This window comes from Euleptes europaea, chromosome 11, assembly GCF_029931775.1.
Source record: "Euleptes europaea isolate rEulEur1 chromosome 11, rEulEur1.hap1, whole genome shotgun sequence".
In the NCBI taxonomy this organism is placed as follows: domain Eukaryota; kingdom Metazoa; phylum Chordata; class Lepidosauria; order Squamata; family Sphaerodactylidae; genus Euleptes; species Euleptes europaea.
Window position 1 is genome coordinate 80129240 of NC_079322.1, and position 6000 is coordinate 80135239.

At 45.2% G+C, this 6000-nt stretch overlaps 1 protein-coding gene across 1 annotated transcript in view; it reads right to left on the bottom strand.

Annotated features, from left to right (window-relative positions):
* Positions 1 to 6000, bottom strand: part of SUSD2 (sushi domain containing 2) — a 65651-nt gene that overhangs the window by 50291 nt on the left and 9360 nt on the right. The window lies entirely within an intron of this gene.

A 6000-nucleotide genomic window follows, 5' to 3' on the forward strand; every position in this document is an offset into this window, starting at 1 on the left:
TGTCAACTCCGCATGAGGAAATGAGCAAAAATGGCATCTACAGTCCAGCAGGGTCCCTGTGAAGGTTGGGAGGTCATGGTGGATTAAAGGAAAGAATCTTTATTATTGATATCATGCTTTTTAGGCATTCAAATTAGGGCTGTTGGAAAAAAAAATTCGGTAAAATTCAGATTTGGCAAAATTCAGCCCGTTTTTATTCAGGAAACGCCGAAGTCTGAACTCTCCCGATTCGGATCCATGCAATTCTGCATGAAGGTTGGAGTTCGCGAATAAATTCGGGGTTTAAAGCCATTAAAAACTCATTTGTGCCTTTCCACAGCTCTGGGAGGGCATTTTTGGAGGTAGAGGCCCCAAACCTTCAGCGTAGCTTGAGGGGACCGTTCTTGCAAGAACCCCCAAGTTTGGTGACGATTGGGGCAGGGGGGCCCGAGGTATGGGGCCCGGAAGGGGTCCCCCATCTGCCCGTCGCAATAAAGCCAAAAAATTCGCAGCTTTCCGCGGCTCCGGGGGGGGTCATCTTTGGAGGTAGAGGCCCCAAACTTTCAGCGTAGCTTGAGGGGTCCCTTCTTGCAAGAACCCCCAGGTTTGGTGACGATTGGGGCAGGGCCCCCCGAGGTATGGGGCTCAGAAGGGGTCCCCCCATGATCAGCCCAAGGTTAGGGTTAGGGTTAGGGTTAGGAAAATATAATTTTTTTAGGAAGATATAATTTTTATTTATGGATTAACCTTTCTACATAATAACTCAATTATGAACAGCAAAGTGTTACAAAAGTTTGAACCAACATCAACATTAACATTGAACATTAAATCTATAATGCTGATTATATAATACATTATACATCATACAGAACACATTTTACATAATACATAATACGTACTATCTAAAACCGTAATAACGTTGATAACAGTAATTGGAACGATTTAAGCGACTAGCTATAACAACAGTGATAACAGTAATAACAGTGATAACTTTGGTTACAGTAATAACTTTGGTTTCAAATTGAAGGTTTATTTATAGTTTTGCTTGTTTTTTACTCATTGATTCCTGTTCTTTTATTACAGTGCTCTACTAAAGAAAACGGAAAGACAGATAGTAAGCGACAATTCCCAATGGTTCCCAATATTTCACAGAAAAATATGATTATCTTTTTCCACTCTCTGAATGTGTGAGGTAGAATTTCTATTCTCCATGGAGTCTGAGTCCCCTGGTAATAGAATGAAATAAAATAAAATGTGTCAATAAATATGTATAAGTGATGGAACTCATGGAATAGGAGGGTTCACCTCCTGGAACCATCCCCATCTATTTCTCCACTGTATCCGTTTTGTATTGTTCTCTTCCCACACCTTTACTCGAAATATATAGTTGAGAAAGTAATTAAGGGTGCCTATTTCTAAAAACTGTGAATAAGAAAATCAAATTTATCAGCCTAATTATTGACCAGGGGGCTTTGTGCGTGATGTTCTTGTGGAAAGGGTAACAAAGGATCTCCCGTTCACGTGGCCATGGCTGTAAAGGCTGGCCGTAACCCCCTTCTGGTTCTAGCCCTGAAACTATGGTTTCCCACTCTTGCGCACCCCAAAATGGCCACTTTAGGGCCCTCGTCACAGCTGCCCTCTCTTTTTTTACCGCCCCACATTCTTTAACTACATGCTGAATAGTCTCCAGTGTAGGAGTCGATATGGAAGAACAAAGGGGTCTTTTACACTGTAGTTGCTCTTCCATAACCCCCATCCTCATTGCTTCCGTATATAAAACCTGGTGGTATGCTCTCCATTGCAAATCCCGAAGGAAAAAAGGCACGGTATTATCTGTAAAGGTGGGGATTGGGAAGGTTTGGTCTCTCAAATACAGGGACAGAGTAAGCTTCTCTTTCCTCCCTTCGTCGTAGGGTATGAGATGCGTTTGGTGAAAAAGTCGCCAGTATAAAACCCCCACCGATCCTTTACCATTTTCGAGCTCTGTTTTGATGATCCTCGCCGGGATGGCTATGGCCGCTTCCGTTAAAAAATCTGGGAGATCCCGTTTCAGGGGTGCTGACAATCTGTGGAAGGATGATTCCTCGTACCACCACTTTCCCCCCCATTTGGTTGATTTCCAGGAGTTGCCGAAGGAGATCCAGGCATACGACTCTTCTGTTACCCTTAAATCCGAGTCTGCTATAAAGTGTCAAGTGCCACAGTTACAATAAAGGAAAAGGACAAGGAACCATAACCCTACATCTATGAGTCCCAACCCTCCTTCCCTTCGTTTCCGTTGGGTGACGAGTCTGGACAAGGGAAACGTAACTGTTCCAAAAAGCCATTGAAACACCTCCCGAGTAAAGCTTTGGACGACAGCCTCTGGGGGTGGGTAAACTCCTGCTAAGTAGTTTCCCGCTGGGATGCAGTATGTCATAAAATATTGGACCTTCTGACTTGTGGAGAGGTTCCAGTATTTCCATCTTCGTAGGCAGTCGGTCACTCGCTTTTCCCACTTAACCCAGTTCACTCTCCATCCAGTCTCCTTTAAGGAAAAAAGGATTCCCAGAATTTTGATCATCTCCAAAGGGGTATCCTCCATTGGAATGTCCCTTACGTTCCTCTCGCCTACCGAAGTGCACATTGGTTGAACCTTAATGACTGTAGACGCCCCATCTAAAATGTAGATTTCGCTTTTCTCTTCATTAATTATAGCTCCTGAGATTTTCTCATAGTTCTCGAGATGTCGTCAGACCCTACCTAAGTCATTTCTATCTTTCATCCACAGGTAAACATTGTCAGCGTGGGCTACAGTGGACAGTTTTACATTATCACTGTATAAAGAAGTGAGCCCACTGACCAAAAAGCTCCTCTTGTAGCCTTGAGGAAAGGTTCCAATGCGGCTATGTATAACAGAGGACTAAGGGGGCATCCCTCCCGGACACCTCTGACAACGGGGATGGAAGGACCCATCACTCCCCTAATATACGGGGACACCCGCGCTCCCGGATAAAAAACCCGGAGAAAGCACAGGAAAGGATCCAGGACGCCCTGTTGTTATAATGTTCCCCAAAGATAATCATGGTCCACTCTGTCGAAAGCTTTACTCTGGTCTAACTGCAATAACCATTGTTGTTTCCTTTCTTGCCCAATTGGTTCTTGTAGGTTATCCGGGCTGTGTAACCGTGGTCTTGGTATTTTCTTTCCTGACGTTTCGCCAGCAGCTGTGGCAGGCATCTTCAGAGTAGTAACACTGAAGGACAGTGTCTCTCAGTGTCAAGGGTGTAGGAAGAGTAATATATAGTCAGAAAGGGGTTGGGTTTGAGCTGAGTATTGTCCTGCAAAAGTAATGTGCTAATCATTGTCCTGTAAGTATCAAGATAATGTGCTAATGAGGGTATGGTATGTTAATATGGAACCATTGTATCCTGAAGTGATCTGACCCAATGTTTACAAAACTTGGGGGGTCTCTTAAGAAGGCTCATCTGAAGCTCCGCTGAAAGTTTGGGGTCTCTACCCCAAAAAATGTTCCCCCTGCAGCCACGGAAAGGAGCGAATGTGCACAAGCACCCCCCATAAGGATTTCTCTCACTCTCTCCCCGGCCCGGCTGCGCAGCAGCTGATTCCTCCAGTACTCAATCCTGACTGATTGGCCAGAAGAAGACCCAGCTTGGCCACCGATTGGCCGGGGGAGGAGAATGCTGCTTACTGATGGTTATGCTGCTTACTGACGCCCCGAATTTTCTGAATTTATTCGGGAACTCCCGAACTTGCTGAATTCGGCTCCCCCGGTTTCCCGCCATTTTTGAGTTTGGTTCGTCCCGAACTAAAAACCACCGAATCAGGGGAAATTCGGCTGTTTTTCAGTTCGGGCCGAACCGAATCGACAGCCCTACCGAAACCTCCCCCAAAACCTTTGGTAGGCACTCTCTGAGGTCAAACAGATATCGGTTTCTCGAAAACCTGGTGGCATAATGACCGCTAGGATATCAGTTCTCGGGATTTTTAAAAGGCCTAAAAAGATGACCTCTACCATGTGGTCCTCTGTTAGTTTCTCTAAGTCTAGGACTTTGTATCTGAACCTAATCACAAAACGCTGACGTGGGTCAAAATCATCAGCATTGGCATCCATTCTCTCATCAAAGAACTTTTCTAAAAAAAAATCATTTTCCATTCGCTCCCTATCTTAGTCAAACGTTCTATGGGGCAGCTCCCCAGGGGCCCTCTCCTTCTTTGTTCCTCAAGTCCCCCAGAATTCCTGGTGGTCCCTTTCAGAGTTTGTGCGTATGATCTTGGTTGTGTCAATATTGGGAGGGTAGGTGTTTGGGGGTTAGTTGTCAAAGAGGGTGTCAAAGGGGATGCGAGTGTGGATGTTTGGCTAAATGAGGTTTCAGTTATTGGTATGGCAGTAGTCTCAGTTGTAATAGTAGCCCCAGGTAGGATGACGAGAAGGGATGTAGTTAAAGGTGTAGGTAAGTTTAACGTAGATCTCGGGTAGGTGCAGTTGTTACAATGGGTACAGACATTCCAGAAATAATAGATGTAATAGATGTAGTAGATGTAGTAGTCTGGCCAGAGTTAATAATCTGACCAGATGTAAGAGGGGAAGAGGCACTGTAAATTAGTAACCGGGTTTGGATTTATTTGTGACTCTACATGAGTTGTTAGTGCAGGAGGCCTCTCATGAAGGAGAGAAGGGTGCTTCCTTTCCCCTTCCCCTTCTTTGTGTGGATTTAGCTTTCCTCTAATTCCCCTGGAAAAGTATCCCTATCTATAGTTGAGGATGAAGAGGATAACATTTCTTCCTCTTTTCTTCTATCATCTTTGTGTATAGGGAGGGGTAGGGACTTCGTAAGTTCATCTGATGTGATTGCACACAGACCTGCAGGTACATGTGGGGTCTTTGGGGGCTGGCCAGGGTGAATTAAATCCACCTCCAATGTGTCTACTATGATCGGTGTAAGCTCCTTAACCAATAACTCCGACTCGTTGGTCCCTAAATCCACATTTGTATGGGCGGGATCATTTACAGAACTATTGACAGAGACATTTACAATTGGTTGTGCTTCTTCACACGAGATCCTAGGGAGACTCGGAAGAGTTGCAGGTGTTGCATGTGTTGCAGATGTTACATGTGTTATGATCACTTTACTTACAGAGTCCTTCTTCAGTCCGGATTGGGAATGACTCTAGTCGATTACGGAAAAGTTCTCTTGGGCAGGTTGTTTTCCCAAATATGGAATAACTTGAGAATAACCCGTCATCTCTAGTTGGAAACAGTTTGGTAATGAGGAACGCCGCCCTCTATTCACCTCACCTTGGGAGAAAAAATTTCCTGGAGGGGAAGAACAAGACACTCCTGCCAGCATAATGTTGCTTTGCAAAACACATGGTATGTGAACACTCTCCCTTTCAAGGTTTAATTCAGCCTCCTCCCCTCTACATTTCTCTATCCCCCCTGTTTCAGAGCTATTATCTAGTTCATTCCCAGACCCCGCTTCAGAGCTAGGAAGGGACTCCATCCCAGACACATTCCCACTCTCCTGTTTGCTAGAGCATTTATCCTCCCCATTCCCCTGTCCGCCCTCCTTTTCCTTTCCCGAGAAGAGTTTTTCTTCTGAAACTAACAGCTCTAGCCCTCAGACATAGGGCTGTGTTTGACCTTTTCCCATTCTTCCATCTGTACAGTCTCCCTTGCTCCCAAGGTGGGTTTCAATGCTGCTGTGTTAAACTCACCCAAAGAAGAAGCAGACAGGGCTGATGAAGGCCTGTGGCTCCCTGCCTCCCCTCGGTAGCTGCATCCACTGTCAGCAGTTGTGGGGTGTCAACTGAAAAAGATGGTCAACTCCTCCTGAGACAATGAGTTGAAAGGTTGAAAATCCTCTTCCTCTAGTTGTGGTTGAGTAAAGGGTTTTGGGGGCATTTGGGTCGCCTGAGTGAAAGCCCCTTCATGTGTGTGTTTTTCTTTCTTTTTTCTTTTTAGCCGGCTGGGTCTCTGGAGGAGAGCCACCCATAACAATTTCCATGTCTGGAGGTCGA